Source organism: Tasmannia lanceolata, unplaced genomic scaffold (assembly GCF_043159265.1).
Source record: "Tasmannia lanceolata isolate RefF3 unplaced genomic scaffold, GAP_Taslan_0.1 ptg000004l, whole genome shotgun sequence".
NCBI lineage: Eukaryota > Viridiplantae > Streptophyta > Magnoliopsida > Canellales > Winteraceae > Tasmannia > Tasmannia lanceolata.
The window spans coordinates 9,424,605-9,451,396 of record NW_027518681.1 but is presented as its reverse complement, the minus strand read 5'-3'; the positions used below and the strand labels follow the sequence as shown (position 1 = coordinate 9,451,396).

Sequence of the window (26,792 nt, the reverse complement as noted above, 5' to 3'; positions counted from 1 at the left end):
TTGTGTTTATCTAGGTGGTGGAGAAGATAGTGCTGCTGATCGGTTTTTGGATCTATCTACCAATTTGGTTATAGAATCTAGAGATGCAGTATTCTTTGAGAATAAATTTCTCAGAGATCATGGTTTGAACCTACCTGGCGATACTGAGATGGTTACAGAATCGCATGTAGAGTTTGAACAGAATACTTCTGACACCTGTCCTACACTGATTTCTACATCAGAACCTTTAAGGGTTTCTACAAGAGATAGAGTACCCAAGAACTTTGGTGAGGACTTTGTGACCTACCATGTCGAGAATGATCCATCAACCTATAAGGAAGCGATGAGATCTAGGGACTCTTTGTTGTGGGCAGAAGTCATTGATGATGAAATGAGCTCTCTGCTACAAAATCAAACTTGGCAGCTAGTCGATTTGCCAAAAGGGGCTAAGACTGTGGGCTGTAAGTGGATTTTGAAGAAGAAACTTAATCCTGACGGATCCATAGCTCGGTATAAAGCACGTTTAGTAGCTAAGGGCTATACTCAAGTCAGTGGGATAGACTACTTTGATGTTTACTCACCGGTCTGTCATTTGGCAACGATAAGAATTCTTCTTGCTTTGGCTTCTATTGAGAAGTATGTTGTGCATCAAATGGATGTAAAAACGGCTTTCCTTAATGGAGACCTCACAGAGGAAATCTACATGAACCAACCTGAAGGGTTTGTCATGGAAGGTTTCGAGAACAGAGTTTGTAAGTTACACAAATCTTTGTATGGTCTTAAACAAGCACCTAAATTGTGGCATCAAAAATTTGACAAGGTAGTAAAGAGCTTTGGTTTTCAGACCAGTTACTCAGATAAATGCCTTTACTATCGTTCTGTGTCGAATAAGGTTGCGATTATTTGTTTGTATGTAGACGATATGTTGATTCTTGGTTCCGATCTCTCTGTAGTGAGTGACGTGAAAACTACTTTGGCTCAAGAATTCGATATGAAAGATCTTGGTGTGGTTGACACCATTCTTGGTATGAAAGTGATTTTTGAAAGGCAAGGGATTACTCTTAGCCAAGCCCATTATATTGAAAAACTACTTTCTACATGGGGATACAGTGAGTGTAAACCGATTGAGACACCATTTGATTATACCAAGAAGCTGATCTCTAATGAAGGAGACAGTGTGAATCAGTTAGATTATTCTAAACTGATTGGTAGTCTCATGTATGCTATGAGTTGCACTAGATCAGACATAGCCTTTACAGTTGGCATGCTGAGTCGTTTCATTAGTAATCCTGGCCATGAGCACTGGGATGCCCTTCTGAGGCTGATGAGATACCTTAAGGGTACTCAAGGATATGATCTATGTTATACTGGCCATCCTCCTATCCTGGAAGGGTATTCTGATGCATCATGGGGCTCAGAATTAGGAGACAGTAAATCTACCAGTGGTTATGTTTTTACACTGGGTGGAGCCGCTGTTGCATGGAAGTCAAAGAGACAGACTTGTATTGCTCTGTCATCTATGGAATTGGAACTTTATGCTTTAACTTATACAGGAGATGAAGCAGAGTGGATAAGAGATCTGATCCTGGACATTCCATTGACCCATTTAAAGATTAACTCTTTAAGTTTGTTCTGTGATAATCAAGCTAGAATTACGATTGTGAAAAACTCACTCTTTAATGGTAAGAGGAGACATGTCAGGCTGAAACATGCCACGCTGAATTATCTTCTAAAAGAAGGTATTATCACTTTGGTTGATGTGCGATCGAAGGATAATATGGCCGATGCTCTTACGAAGGGACTGAACAAAGATCGAATATTCAAAACTGTGAGGGAGATGGGGTTAAAGACTATGTAGACGTGTCTTAACCTACATTCCTATTATTTTGAATTTTTCGAATCTCCCTATCTTGGCCAAGATAAGCACTTGATATGTTTCAATGATGTTTACAGTTATCTTTATGGCATTCCACATTTGATGACATGTCCTTCTTGGGAAAGGTTGTTTCATTCCAAACTTGATGATACAGCTTAACTCAATTTGGATATGATGCCTGTAACATTCTAAATGGAAACATGGAATGGTTCTTTGTAAAGAAACTATTTAGGTCTTGTTCTTGATTGAAACTTGACATTGATGCTTATTGATATTAATATTTGTTTTTCAGCCATTATGAAATTGTACTAAGTTCTTCTGGTAGAACTAGATACTTTTAGTAAAATACACAAATGATTGGATTCATTTTTTAATGAAATTCATATTTGATAATTTATAGGAATTGGCGAAAAATGGAGGAGATTGCCTCAATTTGGATCTTGATGAGGATGACTTACTTGATGAGTGAATCCTTATAGCGCAGTGGGAACTATTATTTTCTTTTCCGTTGATTAAATAGTTCACCTACATATGAAACTGCTTATGTTTGAGTTTAGATTATTTCTAAAACTTTTGGTTATTCTTTAAAGTATTTTGTTTTCAATTGGATTACAAATCTTTATTAATATGGTGATATGGGTGCTTCAATAATTTTGTTTGGACATCACATTATCTATCTATTGGATTGTGCTATATGTAGAACATAGGAGGAGATTGTTGGGTATATATAATATAACCCATGTATGTTCTAATATAAGCCCAATAGGTAATGGACCAGGTGTAGTGGGCCCATTTGGGCTGGAGCCCATTAACCTCTCATAACCCTAGTGTATCTCTATATATAGGGGCTGGAGGCAACAAACTTGGTATTCCAAATTAGATACATTGGGTGTAATGCTTTAAGCATCCTTACTTAAACCCTAATACACTAACAGTATCCACAATGAAATCTTGGGTTGCCTTGTAAATGGTGTGTTTCTGACATATCTCTAGATGTTCAAGTGCCTTTGCACTTTGAATTGAACCTTTTGGAGGTAACTGGTCAAGATGGGCTGATAATCTAACTATTAGGTTGCGCCAATCACAATTCTATGATCTAGATCGACTTCTATCGTGACTGTTGGCCAATGTAAAACACCACCTCTTAGGGGAAATTTGACTGTTGGGTCGCGATCGATTGCCAGCATGTTGCCTCGGATTGCACCCGTTTGAGACTAACCGTTGGAACACACCTAGGCGCGATCCTATGGCCTAGATCACACCTGCTCGAGACCAATCTCAATCGATCGAGATCATCTTAGATCAGGATCAACATCTCAATCCAATCAAAAAAAAATTAACCACTCCAACAGCTCCTCAAGACGATGTGCCTACAACCCATGCGCATGTGCGTGCGTAGACAGCCCATTGGTCCTACCATTTGTAAAACCATATTTACTTTAATTAAAAGCAAGAGGGAAGAGTTGATTGATACTTATTAACCACTTGCCACTGCTTCACTTCCCCGTGTGTGACTAAACATTTAGCCTTCCTATAGTCAATTTTTCCTTTTTTTAAAAAAAAACTAATTTTCCAAAAGTGAAATCTTCTGTTTTCTAAAACCTTTTTTTTTTTTCCTTCCAAAAAACACTTATTTTGAAAATCTCCAGAGAGAGAGAGAGAGAGAGAGAGGTGAGTTATTTCTTATTTCTGCAAATTCAGAGATTTTATTAGCTATGGAATCAGATAGATACTTTTAGATGTGAAATCAGGGGGGGTGGGGGTGTAAGCATATGCCAACAAGACAGATGGACTAGTAATTCACTAGATACGAATCATCCCGGCCCCAACAAAACACAAATAAATCTATAGAACAACATGATTTTTAATATCAATATTATAGATAGATAGATAGATAGTTACGGGCACTCTTTTGGGAACCTCTTAGAACCAGTAAATTATAACTCACGACCACTGTTGACTATTTTGCCTTGTAACCTCTAAGTAACTCTGAAAATCTTTTTACGTAGTCTTCTTGCAAACTTTGGTTGCCAAAAACACCTTTCATTTTTCTAGCTTGGACCCTAACTTTCTCCCCTTTTACTTCAATCATGGCCTGCCTGAAAGTGCTAGCTATCGCATCCCCGGAGAACGACCCGTCTTTGTTGATCTGTACTTCTAAGGTGAGACCCTTCTCCACTAATAACTTCGCATTCAATCCTTGGTCAAGAATCATTGGCAAAGCAATAAGAGTGAGTCCATTTTGGAGGGTCTCTGTGATGGAACCCCAGCCACAGTGAATCAGAGAACCCCCCAAAGCCGGGTGGGCTACAATCTTAATCTGTGGGATCCAAGTCATGCATACAAATCCTCGATCATTGGTTCGAATCTTAAATCCCGGCGGAAGAGCATCGGCATAGTCAATTGCCCATATGGGCCTCCTAAGAGTCCATAAGAAGGGCAAATTAGATGGCTCTAGCCCATTTGCTATCTCATAAACTTGATCTCTACTCAATTTATACTCAGTCCCAAACCCAACAAACACAACTGACCTGGGCTCCTCCCCATCAAGCCACTTGAATACCTCAGCACACTCACGGGAGGCTGCACTGCTCTCCGCCAGCAGGGCCGGAGGAAGGGCACCTACTGGAATAACTGGTTTCTTATATGATACTCTAAGTAGGTCAAAGAACTCCCTCTCACACTCAAGGCAGCTCTTTATAGCCACAAATTCACATGACTGAAGTGTTAATCCCATATCAGCATCAGAAATGTTCATCGCATTTGAACCGAAGAATCCATTGAATATACCATTAGCCTCGTGTGGCCGGAAGGCGACCAATGATGGGAATGTAAACCAATCCGGCAGCGATAATAGGCTATCTAGAGTGGGCCACACTTTCCTTCTTTCATCTCCTCTCAGAGACTCTGCTGGCCCTAAGAAGGCTAAGAGAGCAGCAGCAAAAGTAGAAAAGAAAACAATTGGTACACCGATCTCTCGAGCAATCTCAGCTGTCCAGTAGGGGATAAAATCCTGACTATCCAATTGGGTGATTCCTTGGCAATGAATTGTTCCACAGGACGACGCAAGAGATCATAGGCCTTCTTTAAGTATTGGTTATCCTCTAAGGGGATGTCCATGGTGGCCTCGGCGCCTTCCGGAAGGCCATCAATGCGAGGCAAAAGAAACTCTACTAAGTTTATTAGAGGTGCTAGATTTGAAGGGACTTTGGGAAGTCTTTGAATGTTTTTGGGCGTTGAAATGAAGGAGACTCGGATTCCTGTCTTGGCTAAGGCTATGGAGAGTTGGTGGAATGGGATCATGTGACCAAAGGCCAGCCATGGTAGCACCACTACGTGAATATCCTCACCCATGTCTACTTTAACGTGTTGGTGGTGGTGCATGTGGATTTAGAACCAGTCATGGGTATATATAAGAGCTCTCTCTCTCTCTCTCTCTCTCTCTCTCTCTCTCTCTCTCTCTCTCTCTCTCTCTCTCTCTCTCTCTCTCTCTACCAACACCAGATGAGATGGGAGAGATCTGGGCCCTTCATTCAAATGTATCCATCTAGATGAAACTAAAATCCAACATCATATTTCTCAGCTATTAGAATATTCGACCTTTAAATATCCTGATATTCAAAGGTCATGAATGTTGGACCATGCATGTTAGTCCCTACGAAGCTGGGCAACTTGGCCTTCACAAAAAGTTGTTAGAGAGCCGCTACCAAAACGAATACCCGAAACGACCACCTAATTTCTCTACATGTGTGCAAAAAAGACAAAATTGAAGAAAGCCTGGTCTCTTTAAATGACGAAAATACCCCATATTTTGGGTTAAATTTTCAACATATGTTACCTGGCTACCGGATGCCACCGAGGTCACCTAGTGCTCCTTATACTCTACTGAAGATTTAACTCACAGGAAGGGTATTTTGGTCATTATACTCCGTTGTCTCTATCTCCAAGACAAAGTGCCGTTTTGAAAGTGCCTTCCAATTAAGTTATCTAGACAAGAAAGTGACAATAAATCTCTCTCTAACCCAGAGGGGAGAGAAAGAGACATAGGGGAGAACAGATTCTGATTCCGCCATCCCTAATCCGAATAGAACCCTCTCTTCTGCTCAAGCTGCAAATCTATCCAGGAATGTCACTTGGGAAGAAATTGAAGAGAACATTCGTTGCACAGAAGGCAGCAAGGCCCCTGGGCCTGATGGTTTTAACGAAAATTTTTACAAGACTTTCTGGTACTTGATAGGAGACGAAGTTTCTGATGCTATCTCTTATTTTTTCAGAAGTGGGAAAATGCCGTATGGTCTGAATTCAACGTTCATCTCCTTAATTCCAAAGTCTCATGAAGCGTCCTCCCCAGATTTGTTTCGCCCGATATCCCTCTGCAACTACCTTTACAAAATTATCACAAAGATTCTTGCTTCTAGGCTCAAAGGAGTAATAGATGACATAATTAGCCCCCATCAATCCGCTTTTATAAAGAACCGGACCATCCAAGACAATATCCTCCTGGCTCAGGACCTGGTTCACAATTTTCATCTAAAATCAAAAAACCTGGTCATGTGCCTTAAAATGGATATCAAAAAAGCTTTTGATAATTTCAATCACCAAACTCTTATTCAGTTCATGTGAAAGATAGGTTTCAATCAAATGTGGTGCAAGTGGATCGAGCAATGCATTGAAACTGCTTATTTTTCGGTTCTTCTAAATGGATCTCCTTGTGGGTATTTTAATTCTACAAACGGCATCAGGCAAGGGGACCCCTTGTCTCCTCTTTTATTTTGTGTTTGTATGGAAATGCTATCAGTCATTATTGATAAAGCTGCCTCCTTGAATCAGATTATCACTCCCTTCTCTAAAGGAAATTTATCCATCACCCATCTGCTTTTTGCAGATGATGTTCTTTTATTTGTTGAAGCTCGGGTCTAGAAGTAAATTTAAACAAGAGTGAGGTTTTCTTCTCTGAAGGTGATTCCAGATGTAAGGGGGTCATCAAAGACACTCTTAGCATTCCTCAAGGAAGCCTTCCCATAAAATATTTAGGCCTCCCTCTCATAACATCAAGGCTTTCAGCAGCAGACTGTGCTCCACTCATAAGCAAGATCCACAAGAGAATTGCATCTTGGTCCAACAGGCTACTGTCTAGGGCTGGAAGGGTGGAGCTCACCAAGTCCATTCTAAATTCTTTTCATCCTTACTGGGCGGCTTCTTTTCACCTTCCAGCTGGCATTTTGGACAAAATAGAAAAAATATTCAGGGATTTCATTTGGGCAGGCCCCTCTCTTTTCAGAAATCCTATCACCCTATTGCTTGGGATACAATTTGCACCCCAAAGGTTGAAGGAGGTCTAGGTTTACGAAGGCTAAAGGACCTGAACAAGGCAGCTGACATGAAAGAGATTTGGAGCATTATCAAGAAGAAGAACTCCCTCTGGGTCTTCTGGTTTCATCTCAAATATGAAGGAAGCGGAACTTCTGGATCATAAAAAAGCCTAGCAAAATGTCGTGGGGAGCAAGAACAATTTTTAATTGTCGAGAAGAAGCTAAGAAATCCATATGCTATATCATTGGAGAAGGAAAAGGTATTGATTTCTGGACTCAGCCTTGGCACCCAGATGGGCCTATTGTAGAACAGTATCCTCCTGATGGAGAATATCTAATTGCAATTCGTCCTCAAACTTCTGTCCATCAAGTCCTCCGGGAAGGAATCTGGGACCCGATCATGCTACAAAGGCTTCCCTCCATCTACCTGATACTTGAGAAGGCTTTGGTTATCTCAAGTACTGAAGATGAAGCAATATGGAAAGATACTATTGATGGGTCTTTTTCACTAAAAAGCGCTTGGAATGGCATCAGAGAGCATCATTCAAAAATAGCTTGGGCTTCCTCTGTATGGTTCAAAGGTCACATCCCCAAAATGAGCTTTACGGCTTGGTTAGCCCTTCACCAAAAACTCAGCACTAAGGACAGGCTGATTTTTCTGAGCCAAAATAGGGAGATCAGATGCCCATTGTGCTCAGCTGCATCTGAAAGTATTGATCATTTATTCTTTCAGTGTTCGTATTCGGCCTGGATTTGGAGAGCTGTACTATGGCGATTCAATATTAGAAGGAAACCAAAAAAAAAGCTTATGGAGGAAGAAGAATGGATGAGAACTACTTTTCCTGGTTCAAATCAACAGCCTGCCGCTATCCGTATAGCATTTACTTCCTCAATTTATCTCATCTGACAGGAAAAAAATAATAGGTTACACGGAGCAGACAATTCTCACAAGCAAGTGATCCTGAGAAATATCCTCTACACTATCAGAAGCAGATGTATATTTCTTAGATTAGATAGCCAATCCGGTAGCAGAGATCTGGCTTTTTCGAAGGCCTTCGATTTACCCCTGTTTAGGCCCCAGAAACCCACCAAAAGCTGTAAATGGGTCCATCCAGAACCTGGATGTGTCAAGCTAAACTGTGATGCGTCTTTGGCAAGCTCATCAACCTCCATTGGGGGTCTTTTGCGTACCAATGATAGTTTAGTTCTAGCCATATATTCCCAGGACAAGATTCAAATGAGCATCCAGGAATTGGAGCTTGAAGCGATTTGCATTGGAACCTCCCTGGCCTCCTCCCTTGATATTGATCGCCTTTGGATTGAGTCGGACTCTCTATTGGCAGTGAATGTAATCGAAGGCTCTGTCCCATGCCCGTGGAAGAAAAGACTATCATTAGCTCACCTGAAGAACACTCTCTTAAAATTCGTTTCTTGGAAGGTGTCTCACATGTGGAGGGAAGCAAATCGACCTGCTGATTTTCTTTCAAAAGCTGATTGCCCTTTAAAAGGTTCTTGTATTCAAGGTGTGTCCCTCCCTCATCCTCTTTATGACTATGTCAAAGAGGATGATGAAGGAACCCTCTATTATAGATTGTAATATCTTTTTCTTTTCTTTTTCTCTGTTCTCTGGTCTTGGGGTCTGCCTAACCCCGATTACTAATAATAATAAAAAAGAAACATAGGGGTCCATTTAAGATATTTGGGGGTCGATTTATCACGCCCTATATCGAGATCTTTTGATCATGTGCACGTTCGTACTTTTCTTCTGTGGTTGAAAAATGAAAGATAATGGATTGGGAGTAGATAATGTGATCGGGTAAAAAATGGATTGAAATTAAACCCTTTTTTATTTTTTATTTTTTATTTTTTATTTTGAGGGAGAGAGGGTTGAGAAAAACTAAAAAACAGTTAATCTTCTTTGTGGTTAACTTTGAATGTAGGGGTGCAACTTGGGACGGGCTCAACCTGTACCCGATGTGTTCAACGCGATTTGGGCTCAGGTTGTGTTGGGATTGCCTCGCATTGGGCTAGGTAAGGGTTAGGAAAAGCCAACCTGATTTAATTTGGGGTTTGGTTTAGGGATGAGTTCCTATCTTATCCCTTGATTTTTGGCTTTTTGTTCCTTAAAATGGCAAAAGTAACCCTCCCATGCCATGTGGCATGTGAGGTTTTGTTCGGTTACCCTGTTGGTTCCACCTCTGGAATAAAACTTGGCTCCATACCGGTATGGAGGAAGTTCCTCCAGACCCTTGCTAATAGCGTAATAGTAAGGGGTGTTGAAATATCAATTCCTTTTGAAAATAAAAAGTAGCCATGGATTTAGTAAGCTCTATAACATATGAAGCCACCAATTACTACGAGAGCTTAAGTTGTTAGAGTTGACTTTATTCATATTTATACTTCATAAAAAAACACAACTCGAATATTTTGAAACGAGTGCTGCTATGGAGACCGCTTGACCGAGAGTGGGGAACAAAACTTGGCCTATCTATATGAGGGCCTATCAGATGAATGCTTTGGATCATCCAACCAATGTGGGCCCCCTATGCAGGTGAGGTCTAGCTCATATAAGCTTATATGAGCTCTAGCTCTCTCTCTCTCTCTCTCTCTCTCTCTCACACACACACACACACACACACACACACACATATATATATAGAGGAAAATGTTGGTGAGCTTAAGCTCACCAAACTTATGGTGAGCTAGCTTGCCCAATCACATGGGGGCCCACTTTGTTAGGATGATCCAAAGCATTCATTTGAAAGTCCCTTACATAGATGGGGGGTGTACCACAAATCTGCCTCATTTTTGTCCTCCACAAATGGAGAGGTTAGGATGATCCTATGGAGCTGATTTTTGGTACACCCCCCAATCTATGTAAGGGACTTTCAAATGAATGGTTTGGATTATCCTAACAAAGTGGGCCCCCATGTGATTGGGCAAGCTAGCTCACCATAAGTTTGGTGAGCTTAAGCTCACCAACACTTTCCTCATATATATATATATATATATATATATATATATATATATATATATATATAGAGAGAGAGAGAGAGAGAGAGAGAGAAAACGGTTCCTACACACATGTGTAGATACAAACTAGCTTAAAATACAGTGGGGGCCACATTATTTGGGTGATCCAAACCATTCATTTTTAAGGCACTCTCATAGATAGGGTGTCCACAAAAAATCAGATCTATAGGATCATCCTAACCATTCGAACTTTGGAGGCAAAAAATGAACTAATTTGTGAAGGTTTAAAGACATCAATTTTACCTCCACAAATGGTAGGGTTGGGATGATCCTATGGATCTGATTTTTTGTAGACACCCTATCTATGTGAGGGCCTTTAAAATGGATGGCTTGGATCACCCAAACAATGTGGGCCCCCACTGTATTTTAAGCTAGTGTGTAGAGAACTCTCTACACATATGTGTAGGAACCGTTTTCTCATATATATATATATATATATATATATATATATATATATATATATATATATATATAGGGAAAATTGTTTGTGAACTTGAGCTCATATAGCTTATATGAGCTAGAGTGCCACAATCACATGGGTCCCACATTTTTTTGGGGTGATCCGAAGCATTCATTTGGAAGGCCTTTACATAGATAAGGTGTGTACCAAAAATCAGGTCCATAGGATCATCCTAACCCACCCAAAGGTGGAAGTAAAAATGGACAGACACTGTTTGTTGACAAATCTGCCCATTTTGCCCTCCACTTTTGGAGAGGTTAGGATGATCCAACGGAGCTGATTTTTGGTATACACCCTATCTATCATGGGGCCTTACAAATGAATGGTTTGTGTTGATCCAAACCATTCATTTGCAAGGCCCCATCATAGATAGGGTGTGTACCAAAAATCAGCTCCATTGGATCATCCTAACCCCTCCAAAAGCGGAGGGCAAAAATAGGCAGATTTGTGGCAAACGGTGTCTGTCTATTTTGCCCTCCACTTTTGGATGGGTTAGAATGATCCTATGGAGCTGATTTTTGTACACACCCTATCTATGTAAGGGCCTTTCAAATGAATGCTTCGAATCATCCTAACAATGTGGGCCCACATGTGTTTGGGCCCTCAAGCTCATATATGCTATATGAGCTTCAAGTTCACAATCATTATCCTCATATATATATATGTATATATATATATATATATATGAGGAAACTGTTGGTGAGCTTAAGCGCACCAAACTTATGGTGCACTTAAGCTCCCCAATCACATGGGTCCCACATTTTGGGGAGTGATCAAACCATTCATTTGCAAGGCCTTATCATAGATAGGGGGTGTACCAAAAATCAGCTCCATGGGATCATCCTAACCCCTCCATTTGTCGAGGACAAAAATGGGGCAGATTTGTGTCTGTCCATTTTTGTCATCCACAAATGGAGGGGTTAGGATGATCCTGTGGAGCAGATTTTTGGTACACACCCTATCTATGATAAGGCCTTTCAAATGAATGCTTTGGATCACCATTAGAAAGTGTGCCCCCATGTGATTGGGCGCTTAAGCGCACCATAACTTTGGTTAGCTTAAGCGCACCAACAGTTTCCTCTCTCTCTCTCTCTCTCTCTATATATATATATATATATATATATATATATATATATATCGGAAAAGTGTTGCTATTCGGTCTTGTAGCTAAGCTTATCTACTCGGTTGGGTTAAATACAGTCGGGGCTCACATTATTTGGGTGATACAAACCATTCATTTGAAAGCCCCTTACCTAGATAGGGGTGTTCATTATTCGGTTAAAACCGAATAACCGAACCGAACCGAATTGATTTGGTCGGTTCGGTTCCGTTTTTTCTTTTTCGGTTCGGTTTCGGTTTTTCTTTTTGGAAATTCGGTTATTCGGTGTCGGTTATCTAAAAAAAAATCGGTTAGCTGAAATAACCGAAATTATGATAAAAACCATTATTTTTCAAAAAAAAAAAGTGCTATATGGGCACTCCGTAGGATGATCAAAAGCGTCCATTTGATTGATCACAACTTAATTAGGTTGTGCTTAAAAAATCATTCGATTGGATGATCCTAGCCCTCCGATCAAAACCAAGATTTTGCTTTTTTCCCTCTTTTCTCCCACTATTCGGTTATAACTGAATAACCGAATTTTTAATCTGTTCGGTTTTTAAAAATTTCGGTTCGGTTTCGGTTACCGAAATTATTTCGGTTATCAAGAGAGAGATTTGATCTAGGACAATTTCTAATTTTCCTGTAGATTTATTAGTAATGATTAGTATTTTAGTTGAGAGAAATTAGGACACAAAAGCTGTAAGTATGGAAATGTGTGTATGTACAAAGGAGATCTTGGATAAAATAAAATTTCAGTTTTCTTGCTTATTTTCCATGTGGATTCAAGGAATTTATCAAAAAGACGATAAAAGACGATGTTCTTCTTCTTCTTCTTCTTCGACTCTTCACATTTTTCCGCATGCTTCCGCCACGTCAATATATATACATATACATATATGGAGAGGAGGCGGAGGGAGAGAGATATAACTTATTGTTGATCACTCCCTTAACTATTTTGCCTTGTAACCTTTAAGTAATTCGGCAAATCTTTTTACATAGTTTTCTTGGAGAGTCCGGTTGCCAAACACACCCTTCATCTTTCTGGCTTCAACCCTAACTTTCTCTCCTTCTTCTTCAACCATGGCCTGCCTAAGAGCCCTGGCGATTGCATCCCCATTGAATGACCCGTTTTTGTTGGTCTTTACTTCTAAGGCGAGACCCTTCTCAACTAATTGTTTCGCATTCAATCCCTGGTCAAGAATTAATGGCATGGCAACAATAGTGAGCCCATTTTGGAGGTTCTCTGTGATGGAACCCATGCCACAGTGAATCAAAGAACCCCCCAAAGCTGGGTGGGCTAGAATTTCCATTTGTGGGACCCAAGTCATACAAACAAATCCTCGACCATTGGTTCGGATGTTGAATCCTGATGGCAAAGCATCAACATCGTCGATTGCCCATATGGGTCTCCTAAGAGCCCATAGGAAGGGTAAATTGGATAGCTCTAGCCCATTTGCTATCTCATAGACTTGATCTCTACTCAATTTATACTCAGTCCCAAACCCAACAAACACAACTGACTTGGGCTCCTTCCCATCAAGCCACTTGAATACCTCAGGACACTCACAGGCGGCTGCACCGCTCTCCTCTGGTGGTGCCGATGGAAGTATGCCTACCGGAATAACCGGTTTCTTATGTAATTCTCCGAGTAGCTCAAAGAACTCCCTCTCATACTCAAGGCAGCCCTTTACAGCCACAACCTCGCATGCTTGAAGCGTTGATGCCACCCGGTCAGCAACAGAAATGTTCGACGCATCGGAACAGAAGAATCCATAGAATAAATCATTCACCTCATGGCGTTGGAGGGCCAGAGATGTAGGGAATGTGAGCCAATTTGGAGTTGATAATAGGCTCTCCGGAGTTGGCCATAGTCTCTTTCTTTCATCCACTGTAAGAGACCCTATTGGGATGAGGAAGGATAATAGAGCAGCAGAAAAAGTAGAGAAGAAAACGATAGGCACGCCGATGTCTCGAGCAATCTTAGCCGTCCAGTAGGACATCAAATCTTGGATTATCCAATTGGGTGATTCCTTGGCAATGAATTGCTCCACCGGGCAACACAAGAGATCGTAGGCCTTCTTTAAGTATTGGGTATCCTGCAAGGGGATATCGACTGTGGCCTCGGCACCTTCGGGCAGGCCCTCCACCCAAGGCAAGGGAAGCTCCACTAAGTTTATTAGATGTGCTAGATTTGGAGGGACTTTGGGAAGCCTTTGAATGTTTTTGGGGGTGGAAATGAAGGAGACTCGGATTCCTGTCCTGGCTAAGGCTATGGAGAGTTGGAGGAATGGGATCATGTGACCAAAGGCGAGCCATGGAAGCACCACCACGTGAAGATCCTTAGCCATTTCTAAGTTAACGCTGTTGATGGTGGTGGAGTTTGAGAACCAACCGCTTCTATAATACCTCTCTCTACTAGTCTCCACCTACCAGTACGAGAAGTCTGACCGGCATCATGCGGATTGTATCGGAAAATTAGTTATCTTTAGGTCATGAATATTCGACCCCAATGATCTTGTGCATGTTTGGTAGCTTTCTTGCCTTCACAAAAATTAGTTATCTTTTCTTATGGTTAGCATTGAATGTTTCTTGGAAATAATCTACACATACGAGAAAATACTGAGAATATTGATACCCTATCCAAAATTCTCTACAATTAAGTGACAATATATCGACTAGAAACCTTAAAATTGAACGTAGGGGTGCAACTTGGGGAGGGCTCAACCCGAACTGGATGTGTTCAACCTAATTTTGACTCAGTTTGTGTTGGAATTTCCATGGGCTGGGTTGAGCCTGGGTTAGGAGAAGTGAACCCGATTTAATTTTGGGTTGGTTTATGATAGAGGTGCATCTCAGTGTTTGAAGTCCAGATGAACCAGATCCGTGATCGGATCAATCGATTGGATCACACAGATTAATGGTTGGATCAACTTGAACCCTCAGATCAACCATCATATAATTAGGACAAGTCACATGTTAAATCATGTTTCCTAATGGCCGATCATCCACAAAAACAATTATCTCCCTTTTTGTCAGTGTCTCTAATAATGCACATCTCTAAAAATGACCCGGAATTTTACGGGTTAGTACTTGGTCGACCTGGACCCCACTCGTACGGGCTGGGTTGACCCACAGGTCACCCTTTTTTTTCAAAAGAATTTTGGTTTTTCTTTTTTTTAGAAGAGACCCCTCTTTGGCATGTATTTTCGTCAAAGACCTTTTGAATTTAACAGCAAAACCCAATTAGATATGACCTCATGGCCTTTTGAATTTAGTACTTTTTGGCACCTATTTCTCTCTTTTCTTTCTCCCTCTTTAATAGCAAAACGCATGGGTAACTGCTACCATTTTTGCCTCAGGATAAGGCAATCCTCTTTTTCGTCATGAAATGACCATTGACCGGAAGAAAAAGCAGCGCCAACATTTGGGAACTATAATTTAGTGATGTGGTGAAAATACCCTTACAGATTTCACGTATTTTCGTCACATCCTATCCCCAAAAAGTATTCCACTTTTTTAACGTGCACCTGCGGGTCCACCCTTCCCGGACCAGTTTTGACGGGCCGGGTGGACCTGCGGGTCAAATTGAAATGGGTCACTACTTTGGGACCCGGACCCGGAAATTACGGATGGGCTGGGTCGACCCGCGGGTCCGGGTCACCTTGCCAAGTCTAAATAATGCACATCAAAACATGATTTTAAAAGGAATCTTTCCAATACTAAAGATAAAGGTAGAAATTAATCATAATGGACTTGCAAGATAATCCTGCATAAAGCCATTTCGCCACTCACCTTTTCAAGAGAGAAACAACTCAAGAGAATTTTGCCAAGCTGGCATTATCAGGAGATGGGGGCAGTAACCATCTAGAAGTAAGGAGGACGTGCGAGAAGTGGAAGCCTAGAGTAGAAGAATTCCCTCCTTGAGAATCAGGGGCAATGGGGAACGGTTACCCGAATATAACTATAAATAGGGACATCTTAGCATTTATCGTTTATCATTTACTTTTTTGTACTGTTATTTACTTTTCTTAGTTGTAAGTGTTCCGAATCGGATTAAGGAAGCAATGAATTCATCTTCCTAGGTGAGTCACCTTTCACCATCCCTCGCACAACACTGTTGTCGGTCCCGTTAATTAGTTAGCCGAATGCTGAGAGTCATTTGCATTCTGCATGTATCAGTGGCGTTATTTGCGTTATGTGTGCATTGACAGCCCCCCCACTAGTCGTTCACATTCTGTATGTGTCGACATCCCCACTTTTGACGTCGTGTATATATTGTAAAAAATTATTTCCATCTGTGTAAAGGCAGAGGAGCCCAAGGAAGAAGTTATGTTCCCCTCTTCTTCTCAATTACCTTAAATCCAATCACAAGGGACAATCACAAGGGACGGAAACATTTTCGTCATCGACCCTCAATTTAGTTCTAATCTCCCTCTCAAGAGGTTGGCACGCCTGTGCATTCATCACACGCCTACACGTACATGTCCACTCATCCGCAGTCAGTGGCGCACTAGCCAGCCACACTGGCCAATTTCAGACCGAACAGGGGTCCTACCTTCTTAGTATCTCATCTTCTTTTTTAACCACCATGTCTTGAACCGTACACCTTTTCTACACTCATCCATACACACAGAGACCAATACTTGCTAAAAGAAACACAACCACAGACCAGTGGAAGAAAAGCAGAAGTGTATTTAAACCTTGTGTTTAGACCAATGGGCCAATGGTCAGTCTCCAGTAGACAATTTCAAGTGGTAGAACTTTGCTCTATCCGCAACCGAGTAGGCACTCATCATACTATTCGATGACGGATATCCCTTGACATACCAAACTTTTTGTTCATACATGCACTAAAGTGGTGGCCTGGAAAGAAAAGGGGGTCAGTATATCACATTTGTGATTTTTTCTCATGCCAGTCCAAATTAGATATGGTTTTTATCCGTGGAATCTGTGTGTGTGTGTGTGTGAGAGAGAGAATCAAAGAAATTATATGGTGGGTGGGCGTGCATGCGAGTGTAAGGGGCAGCCACCCTTGATATTTGATCCAAGAGGATAAAGTCAATTTTCCTCTTGATCCTTGGATCAAATATCAAGGGCGGCTGCCTCTGACAGTGCATGCACGCTCACTTTTTCTTTTTCTTTTTCTTTTTTTTGAAAATTGACTTTTATTATTTAAGAATTGAAATTACATCCCCGGCAATTAGCCCATTGATGACTACTCTCTTAACTATTTTGCCTTGTAACCTTAAGTAGTTCGGCAAATCTTTTGGCATATTCTTCTTGCAGAGTCCAGTCGCCAAACACACCCTTCATTTTTCTGGCTTGTACCCGAAGCTTCTCTCCTTTTTCTTCAACCATGGCCTTCCTAAGAGCACTGGCGATTGCATCCACAATGAACGGCCCATCTTCGTTGATTTTTACTTCTAAGGCAAGACCCTTCTCGACTAATAGCTTCGCATTCAATCCCTGGTCAAAAATCAGTGGCAAGGCAACAGCAGTAAGCCCATTTGAGAGGGTCTCTGTGATGGATCCCCAACCACTGTGTGTCAGAGAACCCCCCAAAGCAGGGTGGGCTAGAATTTCCATCTGGGGGACCCAACTCATACAGACAAATCCTCGACCAATGGTTCGGATCTTGAATCCTGGTGGCAGAGCATCGTGATCGTCCATTGCTCATATGGGCGTCCTAAGAGCCCATAAGAAAGGTAGATTGGATAGCTCTAGCCCATGTGCTATCTCATACACTTCATCTCTACTCAATTTATACTCACTCCCAAACCCAACAAACACAACTGACTTGGGCCGCTGCCCATCTAGCCACTTGAATACCTCAGGACACTCGCGGGTGGATGCATCGCTCTCCGCTGGTGATGCCAATGGAAGTATGCCTACTGGAATAACTGGTTTCTTATATAATTCTCCGACTAGTTCAAAGAACTCCCTCTCATATTCAAGGCAGCTCTTTACAGCTACAAACTCGCATGCTTTAACCGTTAATGCCACCCGGTCCGCATCAGAAATGTTCGACGCATTGGGACCAAAGAATCCATTGGAAAAAGCATTCGCCTCGTGTAGTCCAAAGGCGACCGATGATGGGAATGTGAACCAATCCGGTGGGGATAACAGGCTCTCTGGAGTGGCCACACTTTCCTTCTTCCATCCCCTATTAGAGACTCTACTGGCCCTAAGAAGGCTAAGAAAGAAGCAGGGAAAATAGAGAAGTAAACAATTGGCACACAGATCTCTCGAGCAATCTCTGCCGTCCAGTAGGAGACAAAATCTTGGACTATCCAATTGGGTGATTCCTTGGCAATAAATTGCTCCACTGGGTGGCGCAAGAGATCATAGGCTTCTTTAAGCATTGGGTATCCTCTAAGGGGATATCGATGGTGGCCTCGGCGCCTTCTGGTAGGCCATCGACCCGTGGCAAGGGAAGCTCCACTAAGTTTATCGGAGCTCCTAGATTTGGAGGGACTTTGGGGAGCCTTTGAATGTTTCCTGGTGTGGAAATGAAGGAGACTCTGATTCCGGCCTTGGCTAAGGCTATGGAGAGTTGGAGGAATGGGATCATGTGACCAAAGGCTAGCCATGGAAGCACCACTACGTGCAGATCCTCAGCCATGTCAGAATAACCCTATTTTGACATTTGCACAAACCCAGCTGTCTTTTCTTCTTTAAACGGCTAGCGAGAGTTTTTGGGAAATGTAATAACCTTTTAACAGCTCTATAAATACTAACAGACAAGATGGTTTAGCCAAGATGGGTTAGCGAAAGTATCAAAATGTGGTTGTGCTGATATCATTTCCCTTTAAATATCATGAAATTGAAATTGATATTTACACTACCTTGTTTTTATATTGCAACTAAAATTGAAACGTCCGATCTGAAAACAGTTTTCTATTAGTATCTCTCTCTGATCACGCTCATCAGCACATGGACTGGAAAGCAATCTTTTCAATACCGAAAAATATGAGAAAAGATCGACTAAGATTTTAAAAGATATAAATTAATACTAAATATGTATTGATAACAACTAACTTCAATAAAATAATAGAGATTTAGACTTCTAAGACAATATTTAAAGATGGTTTTATATTTAAATATCATGATTTGCAGAAATGGTGGTAATAGTTTTAGAAAGGATATATTTTTATAAATGATGGGACGACTGTGCCTTAGTTAAAATAAAGGGATTGATATCGGCACTCCCATAAATAACGTATCGCATAACACGGGAGAAGGATGGGATGGACAGTTTCCCCATATCTATCTATTATAATACTAGTGTGACCAACCGTGCGATGCACGGAGCAAAAAAAACGAATGCTTTGTTGAAAATTGTTTTAAAAATTAAACGCATCAAAGAGCAGAAATATAAATAATTGTTATATATTTTGAATAACACATAAATTGAGGGCTGATTAGTGTTTTAGATTTTCTTGTTTCAATATTGTCATATTGGCTAGGACTTAATTTTTTGCGAATTTGGATTAGTGAATCAAACTATAGTGGTTCTTAAATCTTAATCAACATGAATTTGGTCTTCAAATCTACTTCCTTCATTGCAATCTCCCGGAAACTCCATTTAAAGCTAAACTAAACAACAACAATTCTAATACTTGAAACCACATTGCATGTCAAAATCAAATAATGCAAAAGGCTAACATAAACAACAATACTAACCTTATACATTGAAATAATTTCATGCTAAAATAAACAACATCTAAAGTGGTCAAGATGCAAGAATGGAAGCTCTAAATAAACAATGAATCAAACGGCCAATAATGGATATAATGTCGGCCATATTTCCCATGTGGATTGAAGGGGTTTTCTTGAGATGGTCTTATCAAGGAGAAATTATACAATGAATGGGCGTATAAACATGTAAAGGTGGTACGATAGACCACCCATGACATTTGATCCACCAACAGCTCTTCAAAAAGTGAATTTTTTTGGATCAAATATCAAGGATGGGATTAGGAGCAAGTGTTTATAAGCCAACAAATCATTTAATTTCTCTTTCTCTATAACCAAATCTCCATATGCGTCATGAATAGATCATTTGAAAGAAACACTTCCAACATAAGGCTTAGCTTTTTCTACACATTGGAAAGGTAAGATATCCCATAAACAGAGGGTGAAAAGAAGAAATGGAAAATCAAGGCATGGACATGGTATTTTAGTATCTTTACCTTGTTTTCCTCTTGATCCTTGGATCAAATATGAAGGGCGGCTGCCTCTGACAGTGCATGCACGCTCACTCACCATATAAAATCTCATATAATCATATCCCAAAACGAAAGACACAAATCTAACGATTAAATAGACTACTAATTCACTAGATAATCAAACCCCAAACAAAACATAGATAAATGTACAGACCAACATGGTTTTAATGGATCAATTAGCCCATTGATGACCACTCTCTAAACTATTTTGCCTTGTAACCTTTAAGTAGTTCGGCAAATCTTTTTGCATAATCTTCCTGCAGAGTCCAGTTGCCAAACACACCCTTCATTTTTCTGGCTTGTACCCGAAGTTTCTCTCCTTCTTCTTCAACCATGGCCTTCCTAAGAGCACTGGCGATTGCATCCCCAATGAACGACCCATCTTCGTTGATTTTTACTTCTAAGGCAAGACCCTTCTCGACCAATAGCTTCGCAATAATTCCCTGGCCAAAAATCATTGGCAAGCCAACAAGAGTGAGCCCATTTGAGAGGGCCTCTGTGACGGATCCCCAGCCACAGTGAGTCAGAGAACCCCCCAAAGCTGGGTGGGCTAGAATTTCCATCTGGGGGACCCAACTCATACAGACAAGTCCTCGACCAATGGTTCGGATCTTGAATCCTGGTGGCAGAGCATCGTGATCGTCCATTGCCCATATGGGCGTCCTAAGAGCCCATAAGAAAGGTAGATTGGATAGCTCTAGCCCATGTGCTATCTCATACACTTCATCTCTACTCAATTTATACTCACTCCCAAACCCAACAAACACAACTGACTTGGGCTGCTGCCCATCTAGCCACTTGAATACCTCAGGACACTCGCGGGTGGATGCATCGCTCTCCGCTGGTGATGCCAATGGAAGTATGCCTACTGGAATAACTGGTTTCTTATATAATTCTCTGACTAGTTCAAAGAACTCCCTCTCATATTCAAGGCAGCTCTTTACAGCTACAAACTCGCATGCTTTAACCGTTAATGCCACCCGGTCCGCATCAGAAATGTTCGACACATTGGGACCAAAGAATCCATTGAAAAAAGCATTCGCCTCGTGTAGTGCAAAGGCGACCGATGATGGGAATGTGAACCAATCCGGTGGGGATAACAGGCTCTCTGGAGTGGGCCACACTTTCCTTCTTCCATCCCCTATTAGAGACTCTACTGGCCCAAAGAAGGCTAAGATAGAAGCAGGGAAAATAGAGAAGTAAACAATTGGCACACAGATCTCTCGAGCAATCTCTGCCGTCCAGTAGGAGGCAAAATCTTGGACTATCCAATTGGGTGATTCCTTGGCAATGAATTGCTCCACCGGGCGACGCAAGAGATCATAGGCCTTCTTTAAGTATTGGACATCTTCTAAGGGGATATCAACTGTGGCCTCGGCGCCTTGAGGTAGGCCGTCCACGCGGGGCAAGGGAAGCTCCACTAAGTTTATTAGAGGTGCTAGATTTGAAGGGACTTTAGGAAGTCTTTGAATGTTTTTGAGGGTGGAAATGAAGGAAACTCGGATTCCTGTCTTGGCTAAGGCTATAGAGAGTTGGAGGAATGGGATCATGTGACCAAAGGCTAGCCATGGAAGCACCACTACGTGCAGATCCTCAGCCATGTCAAACTGAAAAATGGGTGAAAGTGGTGTAAATTGAGAAATGAGAACCACCACTCGCATTTAAATAGGGAAATATTATCAGAATAACCCTATTTTGATATTTGCACAAACCCAGCTGTCTTTTCTTCTTTAATCGGCTAGCGACAGTTTTTGGGAAATGTAATAACCCTTTAACAGCTCTATAAATACTAACAGACAAGATGGTTTAGCCAAGATGGGTTAGCGATAGTATCAAAATGTGGTTGTGCTGATATCATTTCCCTTTAAATATCATGAAATTGTAATTGATATTTACACTACCTTGTTTTTATATTGCAACTAAAACTGAAAAATGGGACGACTGTGCCTTAGTTAAAATAAAGGGATTGATATAGGCGCTCCCATAAATAACGTATCGCATAACACGGGAGATGGATGGGATGGACATTTTCCCCATATCTATCTATTATAATACTAGTGTGACCAACCGTGCGATGCACGGAGCAAAAAAAAGAATGCTTTGTTGAAAATTGTTTTAAAAATTAAACTCATCAAAGAGCAGAAATATAAATAATTGTTATATATTTTGAAAAACACATAAATTGAGTGCTGATTAGTGTTTTTGATTTTCTTGTTTCAATATTGTCATATTGGGTAGGACTTAATTTTTTGCGAATTTGGATTAGTGAATAGATCATTTGAAAGAAACACTTCCAACATAAGGCTTAGCTTTTTCTACACATTGGAAAGGTAAGATATCCCATAAACAGAGGGTGAAAAGAAGAAATGGAAAATCAAGGCATGGACATGGTATTTTAGTATCTTTACCTTGTTTTCCTCTTGATCCTTGGATCAAATATGAAGGGCGGCTGCCTCTGACAGTGCATGCACGCTCACTCACCATATAAAATCTCATATAATCATATCCCAAAACGAAAGACACAAATCTAACGATTAAATAGACTACTAATTCACTAGATAATCAAACCCCAAACAAAACATAGATAAATGTACAGACCAACATGGTTTTAATGGATCAATTAGCCCATTGATGACCACTCTCTTAACTATTTTGCCTTGTAACCTTTAAGTAGTTCGGCAAATCTTTTTGCATAATCTTCCTGCAGAGTCCAGTCGCCAAACACACCCTTCATTTTTCTAGCTTGGACCCTAAGCTTCTCTCCTTCTTCTTCAACCATGGCCTGCCTAAGACCACTAGCGATTGCATCCCCAATGAACGACCCATCTTCGTTGATCTTTACTTCTAAGGCGTGACCCTTCTCGACCAATAGCTTCGCAATAATTCCCTGGCCAAAAATCATTGGCAAGCCAACAAGAGTGAGCCCATTTGAGAGGGCCTCTGTGACGGATCCCCAGCCACAGTGAGTCAGAGAAGCCCCCAAAGCTGGGTGGGCTAGAATTTCCATCTGGGGGACCCAACTCATACAGACAAGTCCTCGACCATTGGTTCGGATCTTGAATCCTGGTGGCAGAGCATCGTGATCGTCCATTGCCCATATGGGCGTCCTAAGAGCCCATAAGAAAGGTAGATTGGATAGCTCTAGCCCATGTGCTATCTCATACACTTGATCTCTACTCAATTTATACTCACTCCCAAACCCAACAAACACAACTGACTTGGGCTGCTGCCCATCTAGCCACTTGAATATCTCAGGACACTCGCGGGTGGATGCATCGCTCTCCGCTGGCAATGCCAATGGAAGTATGCCTACAGGAATAACTGGTTTCTTATATAATTCTCCGACTAGTTCAAAGAACTCCCTCTCATACTCAAGGCAGCTCTTTACAGCTACAAACTCACATGCTTGAAACGCTAATGCCACCCGGTCCGCATCAGATATGTTCGACGCATTGGGACCAAAGAATCCACTGAAAAAAGCATTCGCCTCGTGTAGTCCAAAGGCGACCGATGATGGGAATGTGAACCAATCCGGTGGGGATAACAGGCTATCTGGAGTGGGCCACACTTTCCTTCTTCCATCCCCTGTTAGAGACTCTATTGGCCCTAAGAAGGCTAAGAGAGAAGCAGGGAAAATAGAGAAGCAAACAATTGGCACACAGATCTCTCGAGCAATCTCAATCGTCCAGTAGGGCATCACATCTTGGACTATCCAATTGGGTGATTCCTTGGCAATGAATTGCTCCACCGGGCGACGCAAGAGATCATAGGCCTTCTTTAAGTATTGGGCATCTTCTAAGGGGATATCAACTGTGGCCTCGGCGCCTTCGGGTAGGCCGTCCACGCGGGGCAAGGGAAGCTCCACTAAGTTTATTAGAGGTGCTAGATTTGAAGGGACTTTGGGAAGTCTTTGAATGTTTTTGGGGGTGGAAATGAAGGAGACTCGGATTCCTGTCTTGGCTAAGGCTATAGAGAGTTGGAGGAATGGGATCATGTGACCAAAAGCGAGCCATGGAAGCACCACTACGTGCAGATCCTCAGCCATTGTTGATTGTGGTGTGGATTTAGAACTAGCTACTTGTACTCTCTCTCTCTCTCTCTCTCTCCACCAACCAGGTAGCATCAGAAAGATGTAGACCCTTCATCTAAATGGTCACACTGTGGAGATGAAATTAAAATCCAACCACACATTCCTCACCAATTAGAACCACACAGTCCAACCAATATATCCCCACATTTAAAGGTCATGAATATTGGGCCCCATTGATCAAGTGCATGCTGGTCCTTACGACTTATGAGACCGGAATTTTTGGCAGCTTGCTTACCTTCACATAAAAATGGTTATCTTCTACAAAAACAAATTTCTCAAACAAAAGGTTAGGTATATTCGACCCCCTTGGTCTTTGGATCACGGTCACCTTGGTCCTGTAACAGAGGTCAATTTGGCAGTTTGCTTGCCTTTCATCTGTGATTGAAAATGAGAGACAATGGGTTGGGACTACAATTTTCAGGTTTACTATGTGACCGGGTCAGATATGGGTTGAAACTTTTTTTTTAAGGGGGATAACGGGGGAGAAAATCTTCTAACCTTGTGGTCAGACCTAGGGAGCTAAGGGTCAGTCTCAGGTACACAGTTCCAAGTGGTGGACCTTGGGTTCAATATTTCCTGTTCAATCCGCATCCCAGTAGGCATTCAATCATACTATTAGATGATGGATATCCTTTGACATACCAAACTTTTTGCTCATTAATGGACTAAAGAGGTGGCCTGGGAAGAAAAGGGGGTGAATATATCACTGTCGGTTCCACAGGGAACTCGGGCACGACACAAACGAGTGATGGCAGCTCAAGGAAGAAATCGAGCTGCTGATCGGTCGGGGATATTTGAAAAAGTATGTTAGAAGTGACGGCCACAGAAGAGAGTGCAGAGAGAAGAATCCCCAGGGCCAGAGCCCTCGACGGTCACAACCGCCCCCTGCCCGGGATCAATCTCCCCTGCCATCCAGTCCACAACAAGAGGCACGCCGGTCCTAGCCAAAGGAGGTCATTAGCACGATTATGGGCGGACCGGCCGCTGGGGGCACATCATCTGCTGCTCGAAAAGCATACGCACGCCGAGTCAACGCCGTGCACACCTGCAGCAAAAAGATGAAGACGGAGAATGAGATCTCTTTTTCAGATGTGGATCTCGACAACTTGATACTACATCTACTAAGGACGTAGGCTTGCTTTTTTTGATGGGTAAGTTGGGTATTGGCGTACGTGGACCCCTACCTAACACGAAATACTTGATGAAGGGAGATCCATAACTTTGGAAAGAGGAACTCTAATCCAAGGTATAATTGATCTGCTGAATAGCTATGAGTTACATAATCGACTAACTTGACGGAAGTATATGGGGGAACTAAGTAGGCTTGCTTCCGAGATGAATGTGGGTTCTTCTATAGTATGCCCGGAACCACCATTTAATTACACACTTTTTAGTGTTTATAGCATGCTATTTTTAAATTGTTGTATGGGTCGCATGTACTGCCCTTAAATTATAAACGCTTTGACGTATACGAAAGTGATATTTTCACCCCCATTTGTTTTTCTTAAATTGGCTGTTTCTTTGACATAAAATGGCCTTAAACAAATTTTACGCCCATTTTTAGTGAAAAAATAAGCGTAAAATTTGTTTTACCTCTATTATACCTGGAAAGAAGCAGAGCTAAAAATGTCTTACTTTTTAAGAAAAGACAACCAAAAGGGGAATGGAAATGGAGTCATTTCTTGGGAAAGGCAATCCCAACAGAGGGTGTGCACATAAATTCTACGAAAAGGGTTGGAAATATCATTTCTCTAAATTATAAAAGTAAATCAAATGGGGCAAGCTGATACATTTGTGGTACACTCGTTCTAATTAAGGCAAGCTGATGCATTTTTTTTCTTTTTTTTGGTGACCCAGGGTGTCCCCACCCCACTTTGTGGAGTGGGACTAATTCCCTCCGGATGCGTGCAATCACCCGTAAACCATGCGCATCGGGTAAGCCCAGGGGGATTCGAACTCTCGTCTCTAGGGAGCATACCCAAGACTTTAAGCCAAAGAGCCACACCTGTACGGGCAAGCTGATACATTTGTGGTGCATTGGTTCTAATTTCTCATATAAGTAGGGCACTTGTTCCCATGAAAACTTCAAGATAAAGTATATGGGTGGAGAAGTACCAAAAGAAGTGGATGATAAAATCATAAAATTGTAGAAGGCCAATTTTGAGTCCCACGGGTGGACATGTGTATCTTAATCTGAGAACAACTGAGCACAAAATCACTTGTAACGATCAATGGTAGAAGGCCAATTTTGTATCCCACAGGAACATGTATATGAAATCAAGACCGCTGACCTTGGGTAATATCATGCGGCGACCCACAGTGTTGGTGTCATCCTCACATCTCATATGCATGACAAATGATTAAATCGATACTTTAAAGGTGGTACGATCCACCCGCAGCTCCTCAAAAAGTGAATTTTTTTGGATCAAATATCAAAGATGGGATTAGGAGCAAGTGTTTATACGCCAACAAATCATTTAATTTCTCGTTCTCTATAATCAAATCTCCATATGCGTCATGAATAGATCATTTGAAAGAAACACTTCCAACATAAGGTTTAGCTTTTTCTACAAATTGGAAAGGTGAGATATCCCATAAACAGAGGGTGAAAAGAAGAAATGGAAAATCACCCATGGACATGGTATTTTAGTATCTTTACCTTGTTTTCCTCTTGATCCTTGGATCAAATATGAAGGGCGGCTGCCTCTGACA

At 41.5% G+C, this 26,792-nt stretch overlaps 5 pseudogenes; all 5 read right to left on the bottom strand.

The window, feature by feature from the left end:
• Positions 1 to 3,701: 3,701 nt before the first annotated feature.
• LOC143875628 (UDP-glycosyltransferase 91C1 pseudogene) lies at positions 3,702 to 5,222 on the bottom strand (annotated as a pseudogene).
• A 7,223-nt stretch (positions 5,223 to 12,445) lies between these two features.
• On the bottom strand, positions 12,446 to 14,262 carry LOC143875822 (UDP-glycosyltransferase 91C1 pseudogene; annotated as a pseudogene).
• Positions 14,263 to 16,932: 2,670 nt separating this feature from the next.
• On the bottom strand, positions 16,933 to 18,427 carry LOC143875821 (UDP-glycosyltransferase 91C1 pseudogene; annotated as a pseudogene).
• A 1,645-nt stretch (positions 18,428 to 20,072) lies between these two features.
• Positions 20,073 to 21,638, bottom strand: LOC143875820 (UDP-glycosyltransferase 91C1 pseudogene; annotated as a pseudogene).
• Positions 21,639 to 22,518: 880 nt separating this feature from the next.
• On the bottom strand, positions 22,519 to 24,111 carry LOC143875819 (putative UDP-rhamnose:rhamnosyltransferase 1 pseudogene; annotated as a pseudogene).
• Positions 24,112 to 26,792: the final 2,681 nt, after the last annotated feature.